The sequence below is a fragment of the Megachile rotundata genome, chromosome 6 (assembly GCF_050947335.1).
Source record: "Megachile rotundata isolate GNS110a chromosome 6, iyMegRotu1, whole genome shotgun sequence".
Taxonomy (NCBI): Eukaryota; Metazoa; Arthropoda; class Insecta; order Hymenoptera; family Megachilidae; genus Megachile; species Megachile rotundata.
Genome location: NC_134988.1, coordinates 7,622,212 through 7,640,522, shown reverse-complemented (window position 1 = coordinate 7,640,522; position 18,311 = coordinate 7,622,212). Strand labels below are relative to the sequence as shown.

The window sequence follows — 18,311 nt, the reverse complement described above, 5'->3', positions numbered from 1 at the left end:
ACAATTTTTCAGCATCAATTATAATCAGATTAGAGAATCCCTTATTCAGTTGTAACGGAAACTACAGGAGTTGCGGCATAACTTTGATATTCGCTTATTTCCCGCCATGTTGCATTTCAGCGTACGCCGCCATATTTATATTTTGTAGATTGATGAATTAAGCTAGAATTCACAACCTGATAATCTCTAATAAAAACACATCAATGTATCAATAAATACATTCCTCAAATTATCTACATTTAACTGATAATTTGAAATCCCATCAGTTTTGACAATTATTTGCATTCAAAGGTGTCGAGATACTTTTTGGTATACACAAAATCGTGGTAGAAATAGCGTTAATTGATTTTATTTTATTGCGTGACCTGACCACAAATTTCTCATAAATCCGCGTAGCAGCTGACGCGTTATTTAAAAAACGATTATTTTATATTTTTATACTAATTGGCAACGCTGAACGCGAGTCACGTTTCGAGTTCAGACGGTTAACACCGCAGCTTAACAATATGTCAACCCGAATGGATGTACATAATTCCACAATTCTGGCGAGTAGTATTTTCATCACGATTTATCCCGGATTGAAAAATTTTCCCTCATGACAGTGAGAAAGGATGTAGGGAGGGCGTGAAGTTTTATGGGGTTGCATTACGCCGGTTGAATGGTCCGAGTACTTTATGGGAGCTGGAATCGTGCAGAAGTTGTAACAGCTAACGAGTAAGGTGGTATACCACCCCATCCCCCAAACTTCCATTCCTTCCAGCCTTTAAGAACCCTTGGGTTCCGACGTAGCAACCCGTTCTGCTCTTCGCACTTGTCCTGAGGGACGTTTGTTTCGAGAGAAATTTTTGGAACTCGAGTAAATACCAGCACAATTCCACTTTTTTACCTCTATTTTTCCTGCTTATTTTTCCACTTACCGTTTGAGGGAGATTTTCCCAATGTTCATTTATAAACGCGATTATAAATGAACGAAAGTATTTTTACCGTTGGGAGAATCTAACATTTTCTTGTTGAAATGTTTCAAGTTGTTATTTATGTGTTAATAATTAGTATTATTGTCTGTTTTATGAGATTCATGTATCACATGTGTAGCATTACAGTTTTATTTTTAATCATTTATCCAATGTTCATTGGCGGACTCAACTCTTTACAGAAGTATTTTTTGATGTTGGGAGACAACTCTAAAATTATTTTCTACTTCACCATGTCCATACTCTGCAAATATTATACTAAATTTTTTTTTGTAAAGTAGTTGTTCTTGGTTTAGATGCGGGTATCATTGAGTACTAGCGAGAAAGTCTCGCCCTTATGCGCCATCTAGTGGCGATGATCGTAGGAGTAAAACCGCCATAATGTAACATAAATGTACAGTAATTTAAATATATGGCAAAGTACATGATTTAAATACAGAGTACATAAGTTACACTACATAATTCAAATGTGGAGTGAATATACAGTCCACAATTTAAATATATAGTACATAACTAAATATATGTAAATATAGAGTACAGGTAAAATTTAAATATACAGTGAATATACATAATTTAATGCTAAGCTCACCAACATACAATGTACACGTTTGAAACTAAAATAGAAAAATAAACAAACAATAAAACATAAATTAATATATCCATAAATTCTCGATCTCGATAAAAATTAATACAGATTTCAAGGAAACCTTAAGAAACTCTGTAACTTAAATAAGAAACTTGTTGAACGGCCATTTTGATCGCTTCGGTACGTTTAGTGTTAACTCTTCGCACTCGAAGGTCCTTTTTTGTTGGCAAGCAGCAACTATAAAACTTTTTAGTTGAAAAGTTTGATGTATTTTTTCAAAGTTATTACGGATATACCACTACAGATTTGCTTCCAAACATTTTTCCAACGTTCATTTGCAAACTTACAATTAACCCTTTAGGGAGGTATTTTTGCTGTTGGCAGATAGCATCTCGAACTTTTTATCTGAAAAGTTTGATGTATTTTTCCGAAGTTCTTTTTTCTGTATTATGCAATTTTACTTAACGATTGAATATTAATCGTTAATTGAGAAGTCGTAGATTATAATTAATTTTTAATCTTCACTTTATCACAGCTGAATTAAAAATCAAACATTAATATTTAATTAGAAGTTTTGCTTAACAATTGAACTTTTAAAGGTTAATTGAAAGGTCCTCGATTAAAATTAATTTTCAATCATCAGTTCTTCAAATTAGAATTAAAAGTCAAATATTAATTTTCAATCAGGAAATTATTCACTAAACAATAAAACTTGTAAGCAAAGAATGTTTTGTTGAATATTAATTTAAAATTATTATTATTCACTAAACAATAAAACTTGTAAGCAAAGAATGTTTTGTTGAATATTAATTTAAAATTGTTATTATTCACTAAACAACTACAATTCAATTTTTAATCAAAGAACATTTTCTTACAAATTTATCTGTAATTATTAATTTTTCCCCAAATAACAATAATACAATTTTTAATTAAATAACATTCCATTCATTATTAACCTATAATTGTTAATTAGTCACTAAACAACTAAAATATCATTTTTAATCAAAGAACATTTTCTTACGAATTTACCTGTAATTATTAATTCTTCACCAAACAATACAATTTTTAATTAAATAATATTACATTCAATATTAACCTATAATTGTTAATTAGTCACTAAACAACTACAATGTAATTTTTAATCAAAAGACATTCCTCAAAATATTAATCAATAATTGTTAATTAGCCATCCGTCAAATGAAAAATTTAATGAATCACTTGGAACTTTACTCTCCCTACATGTTTTGCGGTCTCGCGTGTCATAGTTTTCTGGTGTTCAGCCTTCGCCAATTATTAGCGCAAATCTGAATGTCCTTCTCGCAAGCGAAGTGGAAAAATCTCTCGTTATCTTTGAAAGCTGTTTCGCCGGCGTAAAAGCCTCGAAGCTTACGACGTCAAGGTGGAAGGATGTCGAAAACGCTTCCAGGTATGTACTGGGTGTCCTAGTTCTTTTTTTTCGCCAAATTTTACCAGCATATTTTATCAAAAAAATTAGGGGTCAACTCTGGTGACCGAATACTCTGAATATTATTTTAAGGGATTTTTAGGGCGTCTGGAAAAGCGATCCTTGTATGATGTGCTGGTCAAGAGACACAAGGACAGATATTTGGTTTCCAAAAATATGCAAAAACGTGACTACATTTTGCCAGGATTTTTAAGCTCAGAAGCAATATTTTGTCATGATTTCTTTTTCAAAATATTCTTCGCGCAAAAATGTAGGTCGGTAAAGAAATTTTGCAATTTTACCCTTAAAACTTCACGAGACAGAAACTTGCAAATTTTTATGGAAGAAATTTTTTCATTCCTATAACTTTTCAATAAAGTATTCGAAGGCCTACATTTATACATTTCTTCCTTAATTTTGTTTAGAGAATATGTTTTGTAAAGTTTGCGGAAATAAACTAGGACACCCTGTATATAAAATGAAATTGAAAAGAGAACCGGAGGAATTTCCCTGTTCTCTCTCTTTATTTCGCATTCATTCCGTCTTTCTCCGTCTTGATTTCTGGTATGCACCTCTCAGATAGAAAGTCCGTGCAAAGCTCCGAGCTTTGCTGGTGTTATTTAAGCGGTGGTACAGTCGTACGTATAACCAGACGCGAGCCTTCTTCTCGTTTCCTTCTATTACGGTTATACGGATCTTGTTTTACTTCTTGGTTGTTCCTTGCTTTAATTAGACGATGACGATAAGAAATGGACGAATTTATTATGCTTCTGACAAGTTTGCCTGTTAAAGAGAATGGTTGTACGAGTTCCTTGGTATTATTAACACTTTAAATGTCGTGTCATCCATATGTCGCTGATGCTTCAATTTCTGTACGAATCTAACATTTATTTTATTAAGAATTTGTTCATTTATTTACGATGAAGAATTGAACAAATTAACCAGACTTCTTTACATACGATACTGAAAAGCACTTTTTTACCGTCTGCTCGGAGCAGAGCCTTTTTTATTAAACAAATATTCTTGAACTTATTAATACAAAGAACCGTGCTTCGGTCTACACGTACATTCTGAACCATTTACCAACAGTTTTGAGATACATATATGTATTTGGAGTACGAAGATACTAATATCTGATTTATGATATCGATTTAACACTTTGATTGCCGTGTCATCCATATATGCGTGACGTTTAAATTTCCATACGCATTTATCATCTATATTATTGAGAACTACTTCACTTACCTAATTGAAAATACTCGTATTAACTGCTCGGAATAATAAATAATAAATGTAACGAAATAATGGATAATAAATATAACGAAGTATTGTGAATATGTTCGGTAAGGTTTATTGAACACAAAAATACTACGTAGTAAAAACTATAGTCATTTTATTCTAACATCAAAATTTGGTAACATAATTCTTAGGCAGTGGATGATTAATCATACCAACTTTGAATGGATGTGTTATTTTTAATGGTACAAAGAAATGTTATACACGCTGTTCTAATTAAATGTACACATACATGACTAAAGTGGTGCTTATTTGATTAAAACAATTCTTTTGTACATTTTCGTGGAGCACCGTGTCAATACGTTCACCTTCAGTAATGTGGTATTTTTGTACATTTTTCAATTAAATATTCAAAGTCGCTACCAGCTATTGAATTTTATATTTTCCGACAAATTGTGTATTCTTCGAAATTGCTCGACTGATAGCAATAAATACTACTTTTCCTCTTCACTTCTAGTACATAATTTATCGAGAATTCTGAGATTTATCGACAACCTGGTGTACGGATTCGTTCAAAATATTAATAAGCACATAACACTCTGTAATATTATGAAATATGAAATGTTAAGGACGTTTCTTAGCGTACAAAGTAGACTAATATTTCAGGAGTTGAATTTTAAGCACCCTACTGAGGAAATCTGAAGGATCAAGAAATTTTAAAACATTTAATTATTCACAAAGTGTTATAATTGTTGCTATTAAAAAAGAATGTTAAAAGAAACAATTGCACATCTTCGATAGGACGTGTTGAAGCCAATCGGAACGATTCGGCAATCTTCGGTAATTTACGGCGCCCGAGCCGGTGGCCGATCCGCGATAATTGACATGTGTCAGAATAAAGAAGGCGAATAGTAAAGACATGTAGCGTGAATAACTAATAAATTGTTAATTTTAAGATGTGTGAGAAAACTTGTGTGAAGGTAATTAGATCTGATGGCCCATCTTTTAAAACATTTGTAATTTGAGAGTGTTAATACTATGATCGCCTCGAAAAGTTAATATTTTATTAAAAAACGAAAACCGCAATCATGATTGATTATGAATAAAGAATAATTGTCTTTCACAAGAGTTTTTCAATATAATTTCAATAACAAAAAGTCATCTTACACATTGTAATAAAATATACAATATATCACATTATAAAAATGATATATTGAAACATTACGTTAATGTATTAATATTATATCACAGTATATCAATAATATTATTTTTACATTATAATATATTGTACATATACAATATCCATTGTATCAGCTAGCGTTACAAGATACGGAAACGTTTGTTTCAGTATAATAATTCAGGCGGCCACTGTAATGGGTTTAGAAAATTAAGATGTAACCACATAAATCTGTACTACAGGTTACGGCTTGTCTGAGAGTCGTAAACTCGGGAAACAAGCCCCGTGAGTATCTTCGAGCAATGAAATAACGTCGTTAGTTTTACTATTATTTCTTCTCTCTTTTCTACCTGCAAAGTAGTACGTTCACGTAAATTGTTTAAAGCGTTTTAAGTCGATCCTCTCAACAAATCGGTTAAAAATTTAGAATCAATCTTTGAGGTTATATTGTCGTTTTATATTATACGTGGTAAAATTTTAGTAACTCCTTGAAGTACATTTTTGTGGAATAATTTTAGGCTAGTAAGTATGAGGAACATTAATACTTTTTTATATATTGCAATAAAGTAGTATATTTTTTATGACAATTTTATGGGGACATTATTTTTGTTGAGCAAAGTTTTGTTTTCTGATATTAAAAGTAATGCGATCATAAAATTCTTTTTTTATGATTAGGTGGAAGTTTTAAAGTTTTGAAGCTTTTATTTTGTGATTTTCGAAATGTATAAATTCTCAAATATTCCAATTTTCCAAATTTTCAATTTTTTAGGTTTCCAAATTCTCAAATTTCTAAATTCCTAAGTTTTCAAATTATCAAATTCCTAAATTACCAAATTACCAAATTTTCAAATTACCAAATTTCTAAATTCGTAAATTTCCAAATTATCAGCTTACCAAATTTTCAAATTCTCAAATTTCTAAAGTCTTAAATTTCCAAATTTCCAAATTACCGAATTTCCAAATTACTGAATTTCCAAATTCCTAAATTTCCAAATTACCAAATTACCAAATTACCAAATTTCCAAATTCCTAAATTTCCAAATTTCCAAATTACCAAATTACCAAATTACCAAATTACCAAACTTCCAAATTCGTAAATTTCCAAATTATCAGCTTACCAAATTTTCAAATTCTCAAATTTCTAGTCTTAAATTTCCAAATTTCCAAATTTCCAAATTACCGAATTTCCAAATTACTGAATTTCCAAATTCCTAAATTTCCAAATTACCAAATTACCAAATTACCAAATTTCCAAATTTCCAAATTTCCAAATTTCCAAATTACCAAATTACTAAATTTCCAAATTACCAAACTTCCAAATTCGTAAATTTCTAAAGTCCTAAATTCCCAATTCCTAAATTTTCAAATTCCCAAATTCTCAAATTTCAATTCCACATTTCCACCCCCTCAAAATCCTCAAACTACAAAATTAAAAATTTCAAAATTTTTACTTTTAATAATTAAATTTCCATTTTTTCCAGTATCTCAAACTTTCTACTTTTCACCAAATGTTCAACTTTCCTAGTTCCGTTATTACATTTTATATTTTATAACTGTTCACAAAAGAATGTTCTAATTAAAATAATTTTAAAATGTTTGTTCGAGGAAAACTGCAATATATTATATTTTTTTAGTGCATTTTATGTAGTCGTTACTTTTATTTCACGGCATTTTATAATGTAAACTCTTCATTTATTTTCTTTTCTTTTTAGGTTTAGTTACGAGCCAGATGCACGTTCGCCTTTTTTATTTTACGGTTAAATCGTTAAGTCTCTTTTGTAACCATTTTACACTGAAGGAAAATACGCATAACTACCAATTTTTTTGTTGCAGTTGAATACAAAGATTACAGTTACAAAACCATAAATTGTTTAATGTTCTTCATTTGTTTATTTCATATTTCATCAAACTTAATATTTGTTATTGGTATTTTTATTTTTTTCTGAAGTTCATACTTTTAAATAAAATTTACTGTTAAATAATATTTGTGTATGAATTGAATACTGTTCTTTTTTGTTTTTATTAAGTTGCATGATATAAATTGAAAATTAAATTAATTTCAGGTTACAACAATTTTTAAAATTGAAAGAAGAATTAAATAACTTAAATCTTAATATATAAAAAGTGTAAAAATATTCATTCTTATAAGAAAAAGAATAACGATGAAAGTATAAAAAATTAATTTACTTAAAATTTAAAAAATTAAATAATGAAATAATTTTTAAAATTGAAAGAAAAATTAAATAACTAGGTTAAATCTTAATTAATATATAAAAAGTATAAGAAATAACTAAAACATAAATTAATTTATTTAAAATTTAAAAAATTAAATAATGAATTTTTAACATTAAAAAATTGTTGATAATTTAGTATTAAATTTTATTAGTTTTAGTGTTAAGCGGAAATAAAGTAATGTAACTGAAAGAAATGAAATGTTGTAATTTATGAGCGTAATATTAGTCCTTAACGGATTAAAGGTTCATTTAAAAACATGATTTATGAGATTACGTGATAGCGACGGAATAAAAGGTACATAAAGGTAATTTAATGGGCGAAACGCTAATGTATCTTTCGACAAGCACCCGCCTTCTTTTTACCAATGAAAGAAAGGCTTGGAAATATCGCCAGGGAATGAAAGAACGTAAAAAGGGTGACCTGCAAAGAAGAATGTGTGGTTGAGCGTGAAAAGGATAAAGAAGAAAAACAATGGCTGGCCAAGTTAAGTATCGTAATGCTGTAGTTAGACAAAGCATTCAATCGAATCAGGTGTTTTTGTTCGATCAATTGCTCTTGAAGGATTCTTCGCAATTAAAAAAAAACGATTGATTGATTTTGATATGTTGAAAGAATATTGTTATTTTTGAAAGTACAGTGCGCAGTCTATTGTTTCGATGGTTTATAATAATGTGCGATGCATTATTTTGTTGGTAACCGTGCGTTAGTGTTCTGTCAAACGTTTTTGCGTCGCGTCGATCTGTCAAAAGTGCGCTGAAACGTATATGTCAAAGACTGTAGCTAAAGCTTTAGTTAATTTCAAGTAAATTAGTTCTTAGTAACACTTCATCGTACATTAAAGCTTTTGGAATAATAAAAGTATGTGTGAACTTTGTGTGTGAAAAGTTTCTCAATGTGAAATGCAGAATGCTCCTGAAGTAATAGTTTAGTTAGTAAAATGGGGGAAATTGTGAAGAATGAAATTTATAATTAGTTGAAAGGAAAATAATTTTCGCATAGTATTTTGGTAATGCATACAAGTTTCAGGTATATATTTATATATTCATTTATTCATTCTTTGTTTTAATGTAAATTTATTATGTACAGTAATTTTGAATTGTCTCCGTAGAGATTAGTTATGATTGTTGTACTTTATCGTATCATATATGTACATATAGAATGTCTTATATTTTTATGCAGAAAAGAATTGGTTCATTTGTGCAAAGTATTAACAGTATATATACTTTGTTATTGTTAATTTTTGTCAATTTTTTTACTTCTATGAAATATTATAGAAATGTAACAGTGACATGAAAGTTGAACATAATAGTAATTATAAAATTTCTTTTGATTTCAAATCCTATAGAGTTGTATGCACATTAACATTCATGTCAAATAGAACTGTGTTCAAAGTAATGTCAATGTCAAATATTGCAGAGCTATTCAAACTAATATCGATGTGAAATATTATAGTAATGTTTTCCAATTAAAATTCATGTCAAACATTATTGTAATTTTAATTAAATTAATATCAATTTCAGACATTATAGAGTTGTGTTTAATTTAACTTTCATATCAAACATAATAAAACTGTATTTAAATTAAAAATAAAAATTGTATATACATTAACATTGGTGTCTAATTTCATTGAATTGCATTCAAATTAGTACTGATGTCAAATATTGTAGAGCTGTGTTTAGATTAAGATCGATGTGAATCATCATTGTAATATCTTCAAATAAAATTGGTGGCAAACATCGTACTGTTACATCCAAACTAATATTGATGTCAAATATTCTACAACTGTATTTGAAGTAATATCGATATGAAACATCATTGCAATATCTGCAAATTAAAATTGGTGTCAAACATCATTATAATTGTATTTAAACTAACATCAATTTGGGTGCTATCGAATTATATTTAAATTAACATTGATGTCAAACATCATAGAATTATATTTAATTTAACATTGATATCAAACATCATAAAGTTGTATTTAAATTAACATTGAAATGTAAACTATCAAGTTTACAATAGGTTATGCTAATTAAACCAATGCTAATCATAATTAATTACAGCTACCTTCTCCTAGAAGAAAACAGTAGGAACATTTGATTCAAGCTAATAATTCAATTCATCTGTAGATGTGCTTAAGATTGAATAAATGAAAATTTGTATTGAATAATAGTTAATACATTTTTATTGAAGAAAAAATAAAAAAAAAAGCCAACAGCACGCGGAGTTCCCAAGCGGTCACCCATCCAAGTACTATCCGCGCCCAACTCAGCTTGACTTCGGTGATCGGACGAGAACCGGTATATCCTGACTAGTATGGCCGTTGGCTGAAAACTATAGTATTTCGGTGCCAACATCTTTTACAAATCTCGATATTACATATTATAATTAAAATAGATGTAAAAACTTCTGCCGATGCATTGACTTTAAGGAGAATCATCAGCGACCGACATCAGTTTCATTCAATCAAATGAACGATAGAAGATCAAAGGAAAATCGCAATACCATTGATATTACATTTTTAACTATACAAAGCAAAATATTTTGTTAAACCACTTCTATCGAAATTTATATTAATTCTTGTAAAAATGCTAAATAAATATATATACTCTACGTTTTATGTTTTATTTTTCTACTTTATTTTCAGTATAAAAATAATTGTAAATAGAGCATTGATGCTTCTTGTGTTGAATTTAAACGGAAGCGAATCATATCAAACAAAATCGTTACTACATCTTTTTATTGACGAAAAGTGTGAACAAAACGAAAGTCAACAGCACTCAGTTTCTGAGCAGCTCTCATTCAAGTACATATACATTATATGTATTATTCGCGATCAAATCAATTTGATTTTTGTGATTAAACGAGCACCAATATATCCTGACTTCATTGTTTCAGTTTTTAAACAAAAAACGCGTTCATCAGCTACTCATATTTATTTGAGTTTACTTTCATATTTATATTTAATTAACTTTATTATTATATTTATATTTAATAAACTTCACTATTATATTTATATTTAATTATCTTTAACGTCATATTTACATTTTAACCCTGAACGGAGTATGAAACGACCCCAGTTAATTTGGCTTCAATTTTAACCACTTTATATCCTGAAAATTCGAACAAACACCTTTTTTGAAATCCCGGTATGTTCACTGTTATATTTCAAAAGCGTTCAACTGAAATTTCAGCTTTTTATATTGAAATAGAAAAAATTTTGAATTTTTTGTGAGAAACGTCATTTTTCGATTTTATCACGTTTCTGAATTTTTGTTCACATTCAACGTTTAAATTTACTGAAATAAATTGCAAAATATGTTTAAAAAATTTACAAAGATTATTTACAATTTTTTCAAGTTAAAATAGTGAGTAGTTTTTTTGAAGGATACATTTTTACTGGGGTCTTAAACGTCTCGTCTATGCTATTCTGGTGAAGCGTTACTGTTAAGGGTTAATTATATACTATTACATTTATATGCACTTATTCTCACTGTTACATTCATATTTAATCAATTGCGTTATTATATCCTCGCAGTTACATTGTTACAAATAAATCTCATTGTCCATATTGTATCGGAAACCGTTTCTATATCAATTAAACCAGCTACACCAATTAATAATTGAAACTTTCCTTTGTTAACGTAATGATTGTCACAGGTGTCATGTAGCACTATGAGTTTAATACAGCTGAATATCGATAGAAGACATTAAAAAGAAATTTAACTAAAAAACAGAAAGTTGTTGGGAATTACAAAGAATTTTAACGGAGACACCAGAAATTTAACAAGAATTCAAGATTATTTTAACGAAAATTAAGAAGAAATTTAAAAGATTATTTTAACGAAAATTAAGAAGAAATTCAAAAGATTGTTTTAACGAAAATTAAAAAGAAATTTAAAAGAAGTAACGTGGTTAACAGTCAAGACAAGATAACTACCAGAAATTATAACTCGCAAAATGAATGCTCATACTGTCAGTATGCAATTGCAATTATACCAGCAATTTCAAACTCTACCTCACGGCACACATAAAGTAATTACTAATATTCTGCGACACACTAAAAACTATGTCATGTTTCTTTTCCGCTCCGGCAAAGAAGCTTCATTTTGACTAAAATGCAAAAAGCGACTAATATCCTTTTTCGTTATTGCCGCGAAATTGTAATAAAAATACCGTCTTTCATTACGTTAAATCACACGTGATTCGCGAAGGCAATTTTTTCTTCGTTTTTACAGAATGTTTTTAGAGCCTCATTTATTTATATTTCGTAACAAATAAATTTAGATTACACATGTAAGTGATAATCTTAACAATTCTGTGAAATACGACGAATTTTATTAAGTAGAATATTTGTAACAGCAGTTAAATATTAACTGACTTACGAATGAAAATAAAGCAACTCACGACTTGAGTGGTCAAGGTGTACTAATCGATAAGCAGCGGATGTCCGTTTTTTCGACATCCCTTCACCTTGCTTTCCCAGAGAAAAACGATGAAAAGAAATTCGGAGGTCAAAAGGGGAGAAGAAAGATCTTTCCTTAAAACCTTCCTGCAAAACAGGCTTGGCTCAAGTGGAGTCACCAGACCTTCGGCGCACGTGTTTTCGTCGAGCCTTTGTCTCTGTATTTGTGAAGAGAACTTTCCCTTACAAACTAAGTTTTAAAAGTTCCTAAATCCCTATTTTACGCTGCAGAATGGTACTTGGAACTATTGGGTTGTAACATAAATTCGGTTAAAGTTTATATTTAAAGTTATTTTACAATTACTATTTTACCTCATTTAATTCTTATAAATAAATGATTCAGAAGAACAAATAAAATTATTTACACCTATGTAAATTATTAAATTTATTATTAAATTTGATGTCTTTAAAATGAAATCTTGATGTTTTTTCAAGTTTCTACCATTTTGATGTCTGTTTTACCGTACTGAACTGTAGTGCCGACCGATATGCGGAGATGGCGCTACAATAAAGATCGGCATGAAATAAAAAATAGCATCCATCTTAATCAACCCACTTTAGTCTAATAAAATTCATACTAGTAAACTAGTAAAATTCACACGAACTTCACAAGTTATATTACCAAAACCATTTGGTATCGATTTCGATAATTTTTGACACATAGAATCGACTGGATTCTAGGAACATTTGATTCAAGCTAATAATTCAATTCGTCTGTAGATGTGCTTAAGATCGAATAAATGAAAATTTGTATTGAATAATGTTTAATACATTTTTACTAAAGAAAAAATAAAAAAAAGCCAACAGCACGCGGAGTTCCCAAGCGGTCACCCATCCAAGTACTATCCGCGCCCAACTCAGCTTAACTTCGGTGATCGGACGAGAACCGGTGTATCCTGACTAGTATGGCCGTTGGCTGAAAACTATAGTATTTCGGTGCCGACACCTTCTACAAATCTCGATATTACATATTGTAATTAAAATATACGTAAAAATTTCTACCGATGCATTGACTTTAAGGAGAATCATCAGCGACCGACACCAGTTTCATTCGATCGAATGAACGATGGAAGATCAAAGGAAAATCGCAATACCATTGATATTACATTTTTAACTATACAAAGCAGAAAATTTTGTTAAACCATTTCTATCGAAATTTATATTAATTCTTGTAAAAATGCTAAATAAATATATATACTCTACGTTTTATGATTTATTTTTCTACTTTATTTTCAGTATAAAAATAATTGTAAATCGAGCATTGGTGCTTTTTGTGTTTAAAAAGAAATGGCTGTCAAATAATAAATTAAATAAATGAGATTTAAATAATGAGACCGAAATAATGACCAAAATAATGAGACTTAAATAGTCATCAAACTCACTTTATTATAATAAAATTCGCACTAGTAAACTAGTAAAATTCACACGAGTAAACTAGTAAAATTCACAGGAACTTCAGAAGTTGTACTCCTATATTTATTGAATATCCTCATACAAATACTGTTATACAAAAGAAGTTAAAAGTGGTATCCCAAAACGAAGTTTAATCTATGAAACTTCCTCATAAAAAGTTTTCTTTTATAGCTTCTGAAATAGCCTATTATACCTGAAACTTTATAGGGTCATCCCTTGAATATGAAAACCGCACAAAATAAAAAAGTACATATCTTTTTTAATGTAAAATGTATTCAAAATGAAAACGAATCGAATATCGTCATCTAAAGTACTGTGCCTGTCAGTCTGATAATTAATCTGCCAACTATATTCCTCGGTCGAAGGAACGCCAATGGATATGCTATTGATACAGTAATTGAAGCGCATCCTCGGCGTAGTATTATTAAACACGAGCAGCTTTACCGGCCACAATACTAACCGTAATGGCTGCATTATTCACCGGGACAACAGACATGTTTCCTTGTCGCTGAACAAAGGCCACTAAATTAAAAGTTGCCCTCAATCGTTCGGGATTAATTAGCTACTTGCTTCTGTCAGGGACATCCTACATTCTTCAATAAGCAAGTTAATAATTCTTTCCCCATTAATTACAAAAATACGATGACAGTTAATACAATTTTTTCTTTTCTATTTTGTTATAATTTTGTGCTTATTTTTGTACAATTTTTTGACTTTGAACAACTGTAAGTCTTCATTTTTTTCTCATTTATACAGTGATTGTGGTTGTACAAAATATTAATGATTGTTCAAAATATTAGTTATGTATTTCGTCTTCAGTAATGTATATATTTTTATTAAGTACATCTAGGCCTTTGATATGGTAGTTTTTTGCCTTTGGGTTAAAACAGTATGGTAGTCATCATTTTTCACGATACGGTACACAGACGACAAAAAATTCAATCAAACTTTTTTCGTCAGAAGAAGAAATTCATGAGTAAGTTTTAGTAAAAAATTCAGTGTGTCTCAACTTTTACCTACCGTATTTATAAAACACATGGAAACCAGGATAACCCAACACAATATTAACGTTAATACATAAATTTTCTTTTGCAAAATTTATTCTTTATCCACTACAAATTAACATTTAAGAAGAAATGATCAGAATTTCTTACCAAAAGCTCGGACATTGAAAATACGAGGGGTTGTATTTACGCCAGATGTACGACAAGAGTTGAAGAAAGTTATTGTACTTTTGGGATACATTGTGTACCAAATACGTAGTCTGTTCCGTCGCACACGTGATATGCGACACGTCGAGGGAATAGAACGCAGAAACTGTCTCCATTACATGGATTCACGTCGATTAATCACTGTCTACCACATCAAAGTGACGTCTGATCGTTTCATGCTATCTCTGTCAGACTGGCGAGCTTGTAAACGTGCATAGGACACTGATTTGATACCGAGCATCAGGAGTTGGTCCGCCCTGTGTGGATTTACCTACTGACCTAAATATTTCAAACGTCTCTAAATCCGATGGATCCGTTTGCTCCAAGTTTACGAGGGAACGAAATGTTCACTTCCGTTCCCGTTGCATTTCCTGTAAAAAAATTTTAACTGGTACCATCATCCCCGACCGCAACTGAATATTCAGTTTTCGCGCTGGAAAAATACATGTATTTTTATTAACTGTATTCATCTACGAATTTTATTTCAGTTATTTAAATTTAGTTTTTTAGAACGATGTAGAATAAAGATCTTTTATATGCGTTACTGTATTTTCTTTGGACTTGAAAAGTGAGACACACTTATCATTTAGTTTAACTGAACAATATGATATAGGTATTTTTTAATTAAATCTAACGTGTATATGTGATGTACAAAGAGAATGAAATTAGTGGAAAGTAATAGCAGAGAAATAATAATTTCAAAATAATTCGTTAAGTTTGCCAACAAAACATTTTAGGTTTACCTGGCAGTAATAAAAATACCTTCAAGCAGAAGGTTAAAATAAATATTACTTTCAGTTGAAATAATAAAAATTGTTGGAGTTTGAAATATTGTTAAAAGTAAAGTAAATGTGAATGCAGAGAAACTGCTGCAAATCCATTTTTAACTAATGAAGTTTTGCTATATGTTCAATTATAATTTTGAGAGTACATTTAATATTAATTTTAATAACAATTATAATATTAATTGTAACATTTTTCTACTAGTAGTGTTTTGATCAAAATCAATTATATGTATATCGAAAGAAAGTACGAAGATGTTTTCTTTGATACAGATACGTAATACATGCATGAGGCGCATGCGCAGTAAGAATATGCGTATGTATACGCTATGATTCTTCCAAGAGAATATTCTTTTACTTGCGTTTTAACTTTCGCAACGTTTGAAGCAAATATTTGAGCAACTCGAACTCGTTTGTTAATAACTGGAAATACAGATAATTATTTTCAGAAATATGGTCATCCATTTCAATGAGTGAAAAAGAAATTCCTTGAACTACTTTCTTGTAAATTTCTAAAATTCCACTTTTAAAATATAAAAATTCTCAACCTGTGTTAGATAAGTAACCTATTAAAAGAGTGAATGGATCATAACACAACTCCTTCACACGAAATTGCCAAAGAACACCCCTTACACCATTAACCCATAAAAAAAATAAAACATTTTTATCAAATAAAATGAAATACGACGGTAAAAAATTTTCCGCGCACGTCAAGAAACGGTAAAATAAAAATGTGGAGAGGCAAGTAAAGGGGTTAAGGCAGTGTATACGATATGTTATCGTCAAAGTAGGAGTATATAGAGAGTTAAATACCGTCTCTCGTTGAAATTTGTCGAAGAAGCTATTCGCGAAACGTAGCCGCCGGCAGCTGGAAGTCTAATTAAAAATGTTTCCGTTACGAGCCCGTCAAGACAAGAGGAACTTATGAATTACATGGAGCATCCTTCAGCAAAGGCTGCTCGTTGGTCGGCCACGAAAATGGAGAAAAAAGAAGAAATGAGTCCACGGACCTCCGCAATTTCGCGACACAATTTTATATTGACCAACGAGCATTTATTTACTGTTGTTAGAGCTTAGAATACGACAGCGAGAAGATTAGACCTTGATTCAAATTTCTATCGATAGAAGAATATGCTGTTTTTATTTTCTACGAACACTGTATAGGATCAAATCAATAGGTTACCGTAGCACCAAGTCGTTACATTTTATCTAGTATTTTTAGTTTATTATTATTTTCATCTGATTGCAAACCCTTAATCTTAGTAGAGTCCTTTATTTGCAGTTTCCTGTTTATGTAAAGGTATTGCTCGCTTTTATTACTTGCTACGGTGACCTTTTGAGGAATAGACCCGTTCGGATCACTCGGATCGTCATTTTCACCCGAATTTGTGTATTCGATAGAAATCAAGAACTGTTCCCCTAAGTCTCCATCGTAAAAATTGTACGACACACCGAGACGTCATCTCGTGAAATAAGCGATCGAAAGGATAGATACGAAAGAGACACGTTGTTCGCTTCGGAATAACATCAGATACATAGATACGAGGTTGTTCACTCCGGAACAACATCGGATACATATAAACACGCAATTCTGTTTGGAACATCGTTAAAAATGAGTAGAAAGCACGTATGGGTGTTATACAATTATTAAACTAACAGTCCACTTATAAATATTAGGACTTCAAACGATTTAAGTTCCTCGTGTCATTTAATCGTCGCTAAATATTGCCGATACTGCGACGCACATACAGACGAGTGTATACGTCGAATACAGTGCAAATGCTTTTATAACAAATTTTATAGAAAAAGTAAAACAAAAACGTGGAAAGATATTTTTATTCCATAAAAAATTAACTAATTGAAACTGTATTTACATTCGGTTCAATTCAATTTAAATCTACTTCAAATTTAGTTTATTATGGTAAACTTTAGTTTAACTGGCCTTACGAAACTTGTCAAAATGGCGCATCTTAAATTCCTTGCTTTAACATCAAAACTACTAAATCGGTAAGATGACCGCTCCACAAGTTTGTTTTTATAAGTTACACAATTTGTTAAGGTGCTTTTCTTCACACCTGTATTGATTTTCATGAAAATAAATTCTGTTTCCACATTTTCGTGTTGTCGTTTATTTATTTATTTTTTAACTACAGTTTTAATTTTAAATTAAGTGCATATTATATATATGTAAGTTTAGTGGTAAATTATCGGAATTATTAGGAAGCTTGACAACTGTGAAAGATAATAGAAGACCGACTGTAATTCGGATCAGTATAGAAAGATTGTTTGGTTTAGTTTCTTTATTTTCTTCCTGTTACAGGAGATGGCGCTCGAAGCTAAAACAGTCTCATATTGGACAACGAACTTTACCATCTTTTCAAATGATACTATTTCAGATCACGTTTCTCACGTCCATTGTATGCATGCATGCTGCACACCAGTCCGTCTTCGTACAAATACCAAATAAATAGTTAAATAAAATAAAATGAAAGGAAGCCTTATATCTAAAAAATAGTAAAACGGAATAAAATTTAAAAAATAGGATAAAATAAAATCTTAAATGTAGAAAATAGTTAAATGGAATAAAATTTAAAAGGAAGAAGAATAGAATGAAATCTTAAATGTAAGAAATTGTTACATGGAACAAAATTTAAAAAGAAGAGAAATAAAATGAAGTCTTAAATGTAAGAAATTGTTAAGTGGAATAAAATGTAAAAAGAAGAAGAGTAAAATGAAGTCTTAAATATAAGAAATGTTAAATGCGATAAAATTTAAAAAGAAATATTATAAAATC

General features: G+C 30.1%; 1 protein-coding gene, 1 long non-coding RNA gene and 2 other non-coding genes across 4 annotated transcripts in view; 2 read left to right on the top strand and 2 right to left on the bottom strand.

Annotated features, from left to right (window-relative positions):
• LOC100880201 (uncharacterized) overlaps positions 1-18,311 on the top strand; it is a 79,488-nt gene that overhangs the window by 2,059 nt on the left and 59,118 nt on the right. The gene's annotated exons all lie outside the window — the stretch shown is intronic.
• LOC105663182 (uncharacterized) lies at positions 2,528-7,479 on the top strand. The gene is made up of 3 exons (XR_001096652.2): positions 2,528-5,217; positions 5,586-5,936; positions 7,127-7,479. It is a non-coding gene; the product is annotated as an uncharacterized LOC105663182 (long non-coding RNA).
• Positions 9,856-9,974, bottom strand: LOC143264722 (5S ribosomal RNA). Its single transcript, XR_013038653.1, has one exon. It is a non-coding gene; the product is annotated as a 5S ribosomal RNA (ribosomal RNA).
• Positions 12,910-13,028, bottom strand: LOC143264733 (5S ribosomal RNA). Its single transcript, XR_013038660.1, has one exon. It is a non-coding gene; the product is annotated as a 5S ribosomal RNA (ribosomal RNA).